The following is a 15562-nucleotide window of genomic DNA, read 5'->3' on the forward strand; positions in this document are numbered from 1 at the left end:
CCAACGTGATAAAGGGGTTGTCAATCCTTTCACGGTCACTTACGAGAGTGAGATCTGATAGAGATAATAATGATAAGATAAATATTTTTGGTATTTTTATGATATATATTGAAAGTAAAGATTGCAAAGTAAAATAGATTGGGAACTTATATGATGGAGAATAGACCCGGGGCCATAGGTTTCACTAGTGGCTTCTCTCAAGATAGCATAAGTATTACAGTGGGGGAACGAATTACCGTCGAGCAATTGATAGAAAAGCGAATAATTATGAGAATATCTAGGCATGATCATGTATATAGGCATCACGTCTGTGACAAGTAGACCGACTCCTGCCTGCATCTACTACTATTACTCCACACATCGACCGCTATCCAGCATGCATCTAGAGTATTAAGTTCATAAGAACAGAGTAACGCCTTAGGTAAGATGACATGATGTAGAGGGATAAACTCAAGAAATATGATAACCCCATCTTTTTATCCTCGATGGCAACAATACAATACGTGTCGTTTCCCTTTCTGTCACTGGGATCGAGCACCGCAAGATTGAACCCAAAGCTAAGCACTTCTCCCATTGCAAGAAAGATCAATCTAGTAGGCCAAACCAAACTGGTAATTCGAAGAGACTTGCAAAAATAACCAATCATGAATAAAAGATTTCAGAGAAGAATCAAATATTGTTCATAGATAGACTTGATCATAAACCCACAATTCATTGGATCTCGACAAACACACCGCAAAAAGAGTTACATCGAATAGATCTCCAAGAAGATCAAGGAGAACTTTGTATTGAGATCCAAAGAGAAAGAAGAAGACATCGAGCTACTAGCTATGGACCCGAAGGTCTGAAGTAAACTACTCACACATCATCGGAGGGGCCATGGAGTTGATGTAGAGGCCCTCCGTGATCAATGCCCCCTCCGGCGGAGCTCCGGAAAAGGCCCCAAGATGGGATCTCTTGGGTATAGAAGGTTGCGGCACTGGAAATAGGGTTTCATGGTGCTCCTGGATGTTTTCGGGGTATGTGAACATATATAGGAGGAAGAAGTAGGTCGGTTGAGTCACAAGGGGCCCATGAGGGGGGAGGGTGGGCCCAGGGGGTAGGTGGGCCCCCCTGCCTCGTGGCCACTGTCGGTGTCAAAACCTTCGGATCTTGGGTAGGGGGTCCCGAACTGTGCGTCTAAGGTCGATGGTAACAGGAGACAAGGGACACGATGTTTACCCAGGTCCGAGCCCTCTCTATGGAGGTAATGCCCTACGTCCTGCTTGATTGATATTGATGAGTATGAGTGTTACAAGAGTTGATCTACCTCGAGATCGTAATGGCTAAACCCTAGAGGTCTAGCTTGTATGGCTATGATCATGAGTATCCTATCCAGACTAAGTCCTCTGGTTTATATAGACACTGGAGGATCTAGGGTTACACAAGGTCGGTTACAAAGAAGGGAATCTACATATCCGGTCGTCAAGCTTGCCTTCCATGCCAAGGAGAGTCCCATCCGGAATCGGGTGCAGTCTTCGGTCTTCGTATCTTCACAACCCATCAATCCGGCCAATGGCTAACGGGCCGGACGCCCGAGGACCCCTTAGTCCAGGACTCCCTTAGTAGCCCCTGAACCCGGCTTCAATGACAAGGTATTCGGCGCGTAGTGCTGTCTTCAGCATTGCAAGACGGGTTCCTCCTTCCGAACTCTAGAATAGTCTTCGGATGAATTGATTGTGTACGGATCTGTAACACACACCACACACAGCCATAGAGAGAATATAATAATACACGAGTCCAATCTGCTGACAACTTTTACAACATGACATCACGTCCATCCGGTCATAATTTCGAACCCTTTTTTGCCTGCCACTCCATGTTTCGAGACGCGGTTGCCATTGGCACGTCTTGTCGAAGCAGAGATCGTGTCCCCTTATTACAGGATTCTCATCAATACGGGCGTGGATAACCCAACCGTGTCGTTTACACAGCCCTCGGGAGCAGGCGGATTTTGAGGCGAGTGGGGTGGCGTTCAATATTCACTGCCCTTATAAGGAGATAAGATTCCCCTTTCTTCTCCCACGACTTCTTTCTTCTCCTGCCTTTCCACACTTGAGCTCCAGCGCCCAGGTTCTCATCTGTTTACCACTCGAGAAACAACTCAACCATGTCCAGATCCGGAGGTCAAGGCAAGTGGATGGGCGGAGGAGGACATCGCTGAGCTTCGGGCAGCTGGGTACCTGGCGAAGGAAATCGCCCACTGAGGGAGTCCTGGATTAGGGGGTGTTCGGGTAGCTGGACTATACCTTCAGCCGGACTCCAGGACTATGAAGATACAAGATTGAAGACTTTGTCCCGTGTCCGGATGGGACTTTCCTTGGCGTGGAAGGCAAGCTTGGCGATGCGGATATTCAAGATCTCCTACTATTGTAACCGACTTTGTGTAACCCTAACCCTCTCCGGTGTCTATATAAATCGGAGGGTTTTAGTCCGTAGGACAAGTTCATCATACAACAATCATACCATAGGCTAGCTTCTAGGGTTTAGCCTCCTTGATCTCATGGTAGATCTACTCTTGTACTACCCATATCATCAATATTAATCAAGCAGGACGTAGGGTTTTACCTCCATCAAGAGGGCCTGAACCTGGGTAAAACATCGTGTTCCTTGCCTCTTGTTACCATCCAGCCTAGACGCACAGTTTGGGACCCCCTACCCGAGATCCGCCGGCTTTGACACCGACATTGGTGCTTTCATTAAGAGTTCCTCTGTGTCGTCGCTTTCAGGCCCGATGGCTCCTTCGATCATCAACAGAAATGTAGTCCAGGGTGAGACTTTTCTCCCCGGACAGATCTTCGTCTTCGGCGGCTTCGCACTACGGGCCAATTCGCTTGGCCACCTTGAGCAGATCGAAAGCTACGCCCCTGGCCATCAGGTCAGGTTTGGAAGCCTAAACTACACGGCTGACATCCGCGGGGACTTGATCTTCGACGGATTCGAGCCACAGCCAAGCGCGCCGCACTGTCTCGATGGGCATGATATAGCTCTGCCGCCGAACAGCGCCTTGGAGGCCGCACACGCATCGGTTCCGACCATTGATTCAGAGCCTACTGCGCCGATCGAGGATCAGCGGCTGGATGCTGCCTCAGGGGCTGCGATCTCAGAGGCGATCGAGCCGAACTCCAGCCCCACACTCCGCATGGCTCGTGACTCCGAGGAGCCGGATTCCTCTCCGAACTCCGAGCCCCCCACGCCCCTGCCGATCGAATCCGATTGGGCGCCAATAATGGAGTTCACCGCCGCGGACATCTTTCAGCACTCGCTCTTCGACGACATCCTGAATTCTCTAAAGTCTCTCTCTTTATCAGGAGAGCCCTGGCCGGAGTACGGTCAGCAAGGTTGGGATACGGACGATGAAGAAATTCAAAACCCACCCACCACCCACTTGGTAGCCACTGTCGATGACTTAACCGACATGCTTTACTTCGACTCCGAAGACATCGACGGCATGGACGACGATGCAGGAGACGAACAAGAACCAGCACCTGTAGGGCGCTGGAAGGCCACCTCGTCATATGACATATATATGGTGGACACTCCAAAGGATGGAGATGGCGATGGAACAGCGGGGGACGATACCTCTAAGAAACAGCCCAAGCGCCGGCGTCAGCGGCGCCACTCTAAATCCCGCCAAAGCAAAAACGGTGATTCCGGCACAGGAGATAATACTACTCCGGGTAGCGCCGAAGAACACCCCCTCCAGCAAGATTCAGCACAAGAGGACAGAGAAGCCAGCCCTCACGAGAGGGCGGCGGACCAAGAGGTTGAGGACGATAATTATACGCCTCCCTCCGAAGACGAGGCAAGCCTCGACGACGATGAGTTCGTCGTGCCAGAGGATCTCGCCGAACAAGAGTGTTTTAAACGCAGGCTTATGGCCATGGAAAGCGGCCTCAAGAAAAAGCAGCAAAAACTTAGAGCTGATCAGGATTTGCTAGCTGACAGATGGACTGAAGTCCTTGCGGCCGAAGAGTATGAACTCGAACGCCCCTCCAAGAGTTCACCAAAGCGCAGGCTGCTACCCCGACTAGAGGAGGAAGCACCTACATCACCAGCGCATGACATGGCCGACCGGCCACCTCGTGGCCGCGACAGAGAGGCCTCTTGGCCCTCCACTCAAGCCATGCCCCAACGCCGTGTCAAGCATACTAAGGCACGGGAAAATGCACCCGACCTGCGCGACATACTGGAGGACAAGGCAAGGCAAACAAGATCGATCTACGGATCGCGCAGGCGCCCCACGGCACGTGACGGTGATCGTCACTCCGGATGCAATAAATCCGGCCGGGCCGAACTCAACAGACAAAGCTCCTTCGAGCTGCGTCGTGATATAGCCCAATACAGAGGCGCCGCACACCCACTATGCTTCACAGATGAAGTAATGGATCATAAAATCCCTGAGGGCTTCAAACCCGTAAACATTGAATCGTATGATGGCACAACGGATCATGCGGTATGGATCGAGGATTATCTCCTTCATATCCACATGGCCCGCGGTGATGATCTACACGCCATCAAATACCTCCCACTCAAACTTAAGGGACCGGCCCGACATTGGCTTAACAGCCTGCCAACAGACTCAATCGATTCTTCGGAGGACCTGGAAGCCGCATTCCTTGACAGCCTCCAGGGCACTTATGTGCGACCACCGGACGCCGATGACCTAAGCCACATAATTCAGCAGCCAGAGGAATCGGCCAGGCAATTCTGGACACGGTTCCTAACAAAGAAAAACTAGATAGTCGACTGTCCGGACTCAGAGGCCTTAGCGGCCTTCAAGCATAATATCCGTGACGAGTGGCTTGCCCGGCACCTGGGACAGGAAAAGCCGAAATCTATGGCAGCCCTCACGACACTCATGACCCGCTTTTGCGTGGGAGAAGACAGCTGGCTAGCTCGTAGCAACAATTTAACCAAGAACCCTGGTAATTCGAATACCAAGGACAAAAGCGACAGGTCGCGTCGGAACAAACAAAAGCGCCGCGTTAACAACGACAGCAACGAGGATACGGCAGTTAATGCCGGATTCCGAGGCTACAAATCCGGTCAACGGAAAAAGCCATTCAAAATAAATACTCAGGGCCCGTCCAGTTTGGACCGAATACTCGACCGCTTGTGCCAGATACATGGCACCGCCGAAAAGCCAGCCAATCACACCAACAGGGACTGTTGGGTGTTTAAGCAGGCAGGCAAGTTAAGAGCCGAAAACAAAGACAAGGGGCTGCATAGCGACGACGAGGAGGAGCCCAGGCCGCCGAACAACAATGGACAGAAGGGATTTCCCCCGCAAGTGAGGACGGTGAATATGATATACGCAACCCACATCCCCAAGAGGGAGCGGAAGCGTGCATTACGGGACGTATATTTGATCGAAGGGACCACCCCACTAGCATCCGCCACGGCGGCTTTGCCGCATTGGTTTTAGACCCAATCATTGATGGATTTCATATCACAAGAGTCCTCATGGACGGCGGCAGCAGCCTGAACCTGCTTTACCAGGATACAGTGCGAAAAATGGGCATAGATCCGTCGAGGATCAAGCCCACCAAAACGACCTTTAAAGGCATCATACCAGGTGTAGAAGCCAACTGTACAGGCTCAGTCACACTGGAAGTGGTCTTCGGATCTCCGGATAACTTCCGAAGCGAGGAGTTAATCTTCGACATAGTCCCGTTTCGCAGTGGCTATCACGCTCTGCTTGGGCGAACCGCATTCGCAAAATTCAACGCGGTACCGCACTATGCATACCTCAAGCTCAAGATGCCAGGCCCCAGAGGAGTAATCACGGTCAATGGGAACACTGAACGCTCCCTACGAACGGAGGAGCACATGGCAGCGCTTGCAGCAGAAGTACAAGGCAGCCTCTCTAGGCAGTTCTCCAGTTCGGCCTTCAAAAAGCCGGACACTATCAAGCGCGCCCGGAGTACCCTACAAGAAGACCGCCTGGCACGTTCTGAGCTAGCGTAGCAATGCGGCCCCAACCCTAGCCCTCGCGATATAGCGAAACCAGTGCTTCGCGTACATAAATACGCTCTTGAAATACCATGGGCACAGGGGAAGGGGCACTATCACGGCACGCCCGAAATACGGCTTAAATCTCACCAGGGGCTGCCGGATTCCTTTTTTTTCTTTTCTTTTTTTCTCTTACTCTCAGGACTCCATACTTCGGATGACCCGTTCGGCAATTCAACTGCCACACAAACGATGCAAGATCCAGGAAAGCAGACAAGCCACGCCGCATTATGGAACTCCCAGGTGGTCTCTATTGCGAGCAGTATACCTGTATTTTAATACAATTCCGCGGCCTGCCTTGGCCAGGACATGTTAAATAGTCCAATTTCTTTTGCTTATCGCACTATTTGTGTCGTTCCGCTTTCATAGCGGCCTTTCTATAAACAATGCATAGCTTTTTGTCTATTTTTTGCATTATCCTCTTTTTATATATATGTTTATCAATAACATGTTGCATCCGTACACTGTGGTACAGCAAAAATACGCCAGGGGCTTCAGTACCCATCAATATGGCGTGAGAAGTCCGTACACTTTCACAAGTGTGGCACCCCGAACTTATAGCACTATATGCATCGGCTCCGAATCATGATTTGGGTCAATAGTTGGGTTTGCCCGGCTCCTATGTTTTGGTGCCTTACGTTCCGCTATATCGGCTAAGGTAGCACTAGGAGAACTACTGCGATTGTGCCCCAGTTGAGCTAGGCTGAGCACCTCAGTAGAGAAAGCTAAAACTGATTGTCATGATGAGGCGAGAGACCGGTCGCTGTTCGAGAGGTTTTTCGAGTCCTTAAAGACTTATGCCGCTTCGAGCGAGGAACCGGCTTTGTCCGGCCAAGGCGTGGATAGTGCCCCGAACTCGGTCTTCCGAATACTAGGGGCTTCGCCGAAATTTAAAATTATAGAGTTCTATGGCTAAGTGAGAGTGTTCAAGCATTATAGTCTGATTGCCTTGTTTGTTGTGCTGAGGGCCTCCCTCGACGGACCCAATCATGGGAAAAAGAGCGCTCAGGTTTATCCCAAACACCCCAGCACTAGTGGCATGGGGGCAGAAGCCGACGACTGGCCATCTCTCAATTTTTTGATAAACGGCCGCACAGAAAGTAATATTTTAAATTCAAGCATTGCTTAGCACATATGAACAAGTTTTCAGCGCACAGGATAACACGAGCGAGTTCATTCAAAAATTACATCCTTGGTGCATTCATCCGCCATAAGGCGGGCACCGGCCAGAACATCCTTGTAATAGTTCTCGGGCTTGCGATGCTCCTTCCCCGGCGGCGGCCCGTCCCTCACAAGCTTCTCACCATCCAGCTTACCCCAGTGCACATTTGCATGGGCAAGGGCCCTACGGGCACCTTCGATGCAGACGGAGCGCTTGATGACCTCGAGCCTTGGACAAGCCTCCACCAGCCGCCGCACCAGTCCGAAGTAGCTCCCAGGCAGGGCCTCTCTAGGCGACAGTCGAACTATGAAGCCCTTCAGGGCCTGTTCGGCCGCCTTGTGGAGCTCGACCAGCTGCTTCAGCTGGTCGCTCAAGGGCACAAGGTGTCCGGCCTCAGCGTACTGAGACCAGAACACCTTCTCCGTCGAGCTGCCTTCCTCGGCTCGGTAGAACGCGGCGGCATCGGATACGCTGTGGGGAAGATCTGCGAATGCCCCTGGAGAGCTCCGGATTCGGGTAAGTAACAAGTAGTTTACTTTTATATGTCTGCTTTGCATAGAGAATGCCTTACCCGCCGCTATCTTTTTCACCGCATCCAATTCCTGGAGGGCCTTTTGGGCTTCGGCCTTGGCAGATTTGGCAGTTTTAAGGGCCGCAGCAAGCTTGGACGCTCGCGTCTTCGAGTCGAGCTCCAAACTCTCATGTTTTTTCATGAGAGCCTGAAGCTCTTGCTGCACCTCGCCGACCTGCGCCTCAAATTTCTCCCGCTCGGTGCGCTCCGTGGCCGCTCTCTTCTTGGCCTCGGACATCGCCTGCTTGAGGGTCGCCACCTCAGTTGTGGCCCCTACAATAAGCAATATACTCCTGTAATTTTTTGCAATTGCGTCTTCTTATAGGCATTTATTTATAAGGTATCTCTTACCTTCTTTCTCCTCGAGCTGCCGTTTGGCAAGGCCGAGCTCTTGCTCGGTCCGCTCGAGGCCCTGCTTTAGGGCATCCACCTCCGCAGTCAGTGCGGCGGTGGCCAGCAGCGAAGTCTGCATACGTATATTGACTCCTTTTTAGTTAGACTCCTGCGATATTTAATAGATCCTCTATTCGGCTTTTCTTTTCGAACGCCAAATAGAGCATCAGGGGCTACTGTCTATGCGGTAATATTTCTACATATTTCTACTTACCTCGAAGCCTGTTAGAAGGCTAGTACAAGCTTCAGTAAGTCCGCTTTTGGTGGACCGAACCTTCTGGACCACCGTACTCATGATGGTACGGTGCTCCTCGTCGATGGAGGCGCCCTTAAGCACCTCCAGCAGATTGTCCGGCGCCTCCGGTTGGACGGAGGACACTGGCTCAATAGGCTTGCTCCTCTTGGCAGGAGTTCGACTGCCGCGGTCCGGAACCGTTGATGATTCCGGCGCGGTGTCCGGCTTAAAGCCGGACTTGGAGCCCTGGGGGGTCTTGTCCCCATTACTCCTGGAGTCAGGGAGGTCACCTCGCGGCTCCTCCTGGACCACCTCCTCTTGCCCCGGAGCTGGTCGCGATGCCACTTCAGTGTCATCCACAGCACAGGGGGAGGCAGCGGGCGGAACTGAATTCACGTCCGATGAATCCAGGGAGCCGCTCGACGACTCGTCGAACCCGTCCTTGGGCGGGCTGCATGATTATATTCGACATTAGGGAAAGCTGCGCAATAAAAGGAATATCATGAGTTACTCTGGTATCCGAACACTTACGATTTCGCCGGACGCTTGGACCTGTCCGGCCACTCCTCTTCGTCCTCGTCGGTGTCGGGGGCGTAGTCTGGCGGATGGATTTTCCTCTCCTTGGACCCTTCGGACCCCCCTACTAGGGCGGCCTTCCTCTTCTTTCCTCCCCCCGCTGGAGGGGGAGAGGTCTCTTCTTCCTCCTCCTCGTCTTCACGGGAGGAGTGCGTCTTGGACTCATCGGACGACGAGTCCGACACCACCATATGCCGGGAACTCTTTCGAGTCCCTGTTGTCTTCTTCTTCTTGGCCTTCTTCTCCGGCACCACATAAGGTGCCGGAACCAGCAGCTTCACTAGGAGAGCAGGGGTTGGGTCTTCGGGCAAGGGAGCCGGACAGTTAATCAGTCCGGACTTCGCCTGCCAATCCTGTCAAAGGTGAGGGAGTTTAGATCCCACATAGAGTCAAACTATGAAGAAAACTTAACATCCTGTAAAAGATGAAAATAATTTACCTCGCCAGCAGGACGCTGCGAGCTGAATCTGCGGTCTTCGGAGGCGGATGTGGGAGCCTCGGCGCCTTTGGTTAGCCCCTTCCAGACATCTTCGTACGTCGTGTCGAAGAGCCCGCTTAGAGTTCGGTGCTGCGCCGGGTTGAACTCCCACAAATTGAAGTCCCGTTCTTGACACGGAAGGATCCGGCGGACGAGCATGACCTGGACTACGTTGACAAGCTTGAGCTGCTTGTTCACCAGGGACTGGATGCATTTTTGCAGTCCGGTCACCTCTTCTTCATCGCCCCATGACAAGCCCGTCTCCTTCCAGGACGTGAGCCGCGTAGGGGGTCCGGATCGGAATTCAGGGGCTGCGATCCACTTCGGATCGCGTGGCTCGGTGATGTAAAACCACCCTGACTGCCACCCCTTCAAGGTCTCCACAAAGGAGCCCTCGAGCCATAGGACGTTGGCTATTTTGCCCGCCATGGCACCTCCGCACTCCTCCTGTTTGCCGCGCACCACCTTTGGCTTGACGTTGAAGGTCTTGAGCCAGAGGCTGAAATGGGGGAGGATGCAGAGGAAAGCCTCGCACACAATGATAAATGCCAAGATATTGATGATGAAGTTCGGGGCCAGATCATGGAAATCTAGGCCATAGTAGAACATGAGCCCGCGGACAAATGGGTGGAGGGGAAAACCCAGTCCGCGGAGGAAGTGGGGAAGAAATACTACCCTCTCATGGGGCCTTGGGGTGGGGAGAAGCTGCCCCTCCTCAGGAAGCCGGTGCGTGATGTCTTTGGACAGGTATCCGGCCTTCCTTAGCCTTTTGACATGGCCCTCCGTGACGGAGGAGACCATCCACTTGCCTCCCGCTCCGGACATTGTTGGAGAAGGTTGAGGTAGGAAGTGCGGGCTTGGGCGCTGGAGCTCGGGTGAGCAGAAGATGGATAGGCAAAGGAGGAAGAAGGCGTAGGTAAAAAGGTGGATCCTTATCCCCTTATATGAGCGGATGCGACTATGCGTCCCCACCAGCCTAGTAAAACTCGCTTGCCTCCCAAGCGTCGTGATAAATGGCGCGGTTAGGTTACCCACGTCCGTATTGATGAGAATCCCGTAAATGGAGGACACGATCTCTGCTTTGACAAGACGTGCCAAGGAAACCGCCTCGCAAAACACGCTGAGGTGGAAAAGTGAAAACAATTCGAATAAAGTCTTGGCCGTAGTGTGATGTCACGCTGCGGAATACGTCAGCAGATTAGATTTGTGTTAATATTATTCTCTCTATGGAAATACGTGGAAACTTATTTTGCAGAGCCGGACACTACTCTTGGTGTTTACAAACTTTTATGAAGAATTTGGAGGAGGAACCGCCTTGCAATGCCGAAGACAATCTACGCGTCGGACTCGTCGTCATTGAAGCCTGGTTCAGGGGCTACTGAGGGAGTCCTGGATTAGGGGGTGTTCGGGTAGTCGGACTATACCTTCAGCCGGACTCCAGGACTATGAAGATACAAGATTGAATACTTCGTCCCGTGTCCGGATGGGACTTTCCTTGGCGTGGAAGGCAAGCTTGGCGATGCGGATATTCAAGATCTCCTACCATTGTAACCGACTTTGTGTAACCCTAACCCTCTCCGGTGTCTATATAAACCGGAGGGTTTTAGTCCGTAGGACAACTTCATCATACAACAATCATACCATAGGCTAGCTTCTAGGGTTTAGCCTCCTTGATCTCATGGTAGATCTACTCTTGTACTACCCATATCATCAATATTGATCAAGCAGGACGTAGGGTTTTACCTCCATCAAGAGGGCCCGAACCTGGGTAGAACATCATGTTCCTTGCCTCCTATTACCATCCGGCCTAGACGCACAGTTTGGGACCCCCTACCCGAGATCCGCCGGTTTTGACACCGACACCCACCGTCTTCCAGCCCAAGGACAAATCATTCCCACGCCGAAGCCCGACGAGAGGGTAGTGTTCCTCCCCCGTTTCCTCCGCGGGCTAGGGTTTCCACTCCACCCCTTCGTCTGTGGGATAATGTTCTATTACGGGATAGACTTCCACGATCTATCCCCGAACTCCTTCATCAATATCTCGGCGTTTATCATCGTGTGCGAGGCCTTCCTCCGCGTCCACCCCCACTTCGGGCTATGGCTCAAAACCTTTAACGTGAAGCCCAAGGTGGTGGACGGACAACACGCAGAGTGCGGGGCGCCATGGTGAGCAAGCTCACCAATGTCCCTTGGCCAAAAGGTACATTCGTGGAGTCAGTCAAGGAATGGTAGAAACAATGGTTCTACATCACCGAACCCCGCGGCGCCACCTAGGTCGCGGTTGTCGCATTCAACTCCAGCGCTCATGTGCGACTTACCTCCTGGGTCGAGAAGAGCCTGAAATGGTGTTCGTCAAACGAGCTGATTACGCTGCAAATGCGTATTCAAAGCATGATCGATAGGGACATCAAGCTCGTCAACATAATTCAAGTGATGCTGGTGCGCCGGATCCTCCACTGCTAGAGCCGAAGCCGCCCTCTATGTGATTTCAACCCAAAAAAGCACCACACCTTGGAAAGGCTCTTCGAAACAACTCACGAAGATGCCTGGAGGTTGCTCTTCAAGGGTAACGAGATACCGCCAGCCACAGATTTGAACCGTGGGCACGACATAAATCACCTCCCTAACGAGGTATGTTATCTTCAACATATCCCCTACTTGCTTGTTTCAAGGGTGGTATCTGAGATTTTATTATCATTGCTTTTTCAGTACTGGCTGAAGAAGGCAAAGCAGATCCAGTGTCCGGCTCCCCTGCCTGAAGAACCAGTCATCCCGTGCTTAGCGAAGATGCTGGAGCTGGCACTTTATAAGGCACCAGAGAAGAAGGCCACAGAAAAGGCCAAGGGGGTTCGAAGTGGGCCCCGCCGCAAGGGCACTCCGGACGTGACGTCCGTAGGCAAGGCCCGTTCCCCGCCGCCGAAGACGACGAGGAGGAAAGCGACACTCCCCTTGATGGGGGGACGCAGAAGAGGGCGGCCACCACGACTCTAGAGGCGGAGGCGCCCAAGAAGGGGAAGGGCTCCCTCGTGGATAACTCCACATGGGAAGTTGACAACAGTCTGGAGAGATGCCCCTGATAACCCACAAGTATAGGGGATCGCAACAGTTTTTGAGGGTAGAGTATTCAACCCAAATTTACTGATTCGACACAAGGGGAGCCAAAGAATATTCTCAAGTATTAGCATTTGAGTTGTCAATTCAACCACACCTTGAAACTTAATATCTGCAGCAAAGTATTTAGTAGCAAAGTAATATGATAGTAGTGGTAACGGTAGCAAAAGGTAACAGTAGCAAAACTAATGTTTTTGGTATTTTGTAGTGATGATAGCAATAGCAACGGAAAAGTAAATAAGCGAAGAACAATATATGGAAAGCTCGTAGGCATTGGATCGGTGATGGAGAATTATGCCGGATGTGGTTCATCATGTAACAATCATAACATAGGGTGACATAGAACTAGCTCCAATTCATCAATGTAATGTAGGCATGTATTCCGAATATAGTCATACGTGCTTATGGAAAAGAACTTGCATGACATCTTTTGTCCTACCCTCCCGTGGCAGCGGGGTCCTAATGGAAACTAAGGGATATTAAGGCCTCCTTTTAATAGAGTACCGGAACAAAGCATTAGCACATAGTGAATACATGAACTCCTCAGACTATGGTCATTACCGGTGAGTATCATGATTATTGTCACTTCGGGGCTAACGGATCATAACACATAATAGCTGACTATAGACTTGCAAGATAAGATCAAGAACTCTCATATATTGATGAAAACATAATAGGTTCAGATCTGAAATCATGGCACTCAGGCCCTAGTGACAAGCATTAAGCATAGCAAAGTCATAGCAACATCAATCTCAGAACATAGTGGATCCTAGGGATCAAACCCTAACAAAACTAACACGATTACATGATAAATCTCATCCAACCCATCACCGTCCAGCAAGCCTACGATGGAATTACTCACGCACGGCGGTGAGCATCATGAAATTGGTGATGGAGGATGGTTGATGATGACGATGGCGACGGATTCCCCTCTCCGGAGCCCCGAACGGACTCCAGATCAGCCCTCCCGAGAGGTTTCGGGCTTGGCAGCGGCTCCGTATCGTAAAACGCGATGAATCCTTCTCTCTGATTTTTTTTCTCCCCGAAAGAAAATATATAGAGTTGGAGTTGAGGTCGGAGGAGTTCCAGGGGGCCCACGAGGTAGGGGGCGCGCCCTAGGGGGCGGGCGCGCCCCCCACCCTCGTGGACAGGTGGTGGGCCCCCTGGTCTTCATCTTTTGCAAGGATCTTTTATTATTTCTGAATAGATGTTCCGTTGATTTTCAGGTCATTCCGAGAACTTTTGTTTCTGCACATAAATAACACCATAGCAATTCTGCTGAAAACAGCGTCAGCCCGGTTTGTTCCATTCAAATCATGCAAGTTGGAGTCCAAAACAAGGGCAAAAGTGTTTGGAAAAGTAGATACGACGGAGACGTATCAACTCCCCCAAGCTTAAACCTTTTCTTGTCCTCAAACAATTCAGTTGATAAACTGAAAGTGATAAAGAAAAACTTCTACAGACTCTGTTTGCTCTTGTTGTTGTAAATATGTAAAGCCAGCATTCAAGTTTTCAGCAAAGATAATGACTAACCACATTCACAATAACGCTTAGGTCTCAAGTTTACTCATATCAATGGCATAATCAACTAGCGATCGATAATAATAAATCTCGGATGACAACACTTTCTCAAAACAATCATAATATGATATAACAAGATGGTATCTCGCTAGCCCTTTCTGAGACTGCAAATCATAAATGTAGAGCACCTTTAAAGATCAAAGACCGACTAGACATTGTAATTCATGGTAAAAGAGATCCAGTCAAGTCATACTCAATGTAAACTAAGAATAATGAATGCAAAAGACACTGGTGCTCTCCAACTGGTGCTTTTTAATAAGAATATGATGACTCAACATGAAAGTAAATATATAGGCCCTTCGTAGAGGGAAGCAGGGATTTGTAGACGTGCTAGAGCTCGGTTGTGAAACAGAGATGAATAATATTTTGAGCGGTATACTTTCATTGTCAACATAACAACCAAGAGATGGCAATATCTTCCATGCTACACACATTATAGGCGGTTCCCAAACAGAATGGTAAAGTTTATACTCCCCCTCCACCAACAAGCATCAATCCATGGCTTGCTCGAAACAACCAGTGCCTCCAACTAACAAGAATCCCAGGGGGAGTTTTGTTTGCAACTATTTTGATTTGATTTGCATAAAGCATGGGACTGGGCATCCCGGTGACCAGCCACTTTCTCGTGAGTGAGGAGCGGAGTCCACTCCTCTTGAGAATAACCCGCCAAACATGGAAGATACGGACAGCCCTAGTTGATACATGAGCTATTCGAGCATACAAAACAGGATTTTTATTTGAAGGTTTAGAGTTCGGCACATACAAATTTACTTGGAACGGCAGGTAGATACCGTATATAGGTAGGTATGGTGGACTCATATGGAATAACTTTGGGGTTTATGGAGTTGGATGCACAAGTAGTATTCCCGCTTAGTACAGGTGAAGGCTAGCAAAAGACTGAGAAGTGACCAGTTAGAGAGCGACAACAGTCATGAACATGCATTAAAATTAATCAACACCGAATGCAAGCATGAGTAGGATATAATCCACCATGAACATAAATATCGTGAAGGCTATGTTGATTTTGTTTCAACTACATGTGTGAACATGCGCCAAGTCAAGTCACTTAAATCATTCAGAGGAGGATACCACCCTATCATACCACATCACGACCATTTTAATAGCATGTTGGCACGCAAGGTAAACCATTATAAGCTCCTAGCTAATCAAGCATGGCACAAGAAACTATGATCTCTAGCCATCATTGCAAACATGTTTATTCATAATAGGCTGAATCAGGAACGATGAACTAATCATATTTACAAAAACAAGAAAGGTCGAGTTCATACCAGCTTTTCTCAATTGTCAGACCATCATATATTGTCATAATTGCCTTTCGCTTGCACGACTGAATAGTGTGAATAATAATAGTGCACGTGCATTGGACTATAAGCTGGAATA

Source organism: Triticum aestivum, chromosome 3A (genome assembly GCF_018294505.1).
Source record: "Triticum aestivum cultivar Chinese Spring chromosome 3A, IWGSC CS RefSeq v2.1, whole genome shotgun sequence".
In the NCBI taxonomy this organism is placed as follows: Eukaryota; Viridiplantae; Streptophyta; class Magnoliopsida; order Poales; family Poaceae; genus Triticum; species Triticum aestivum.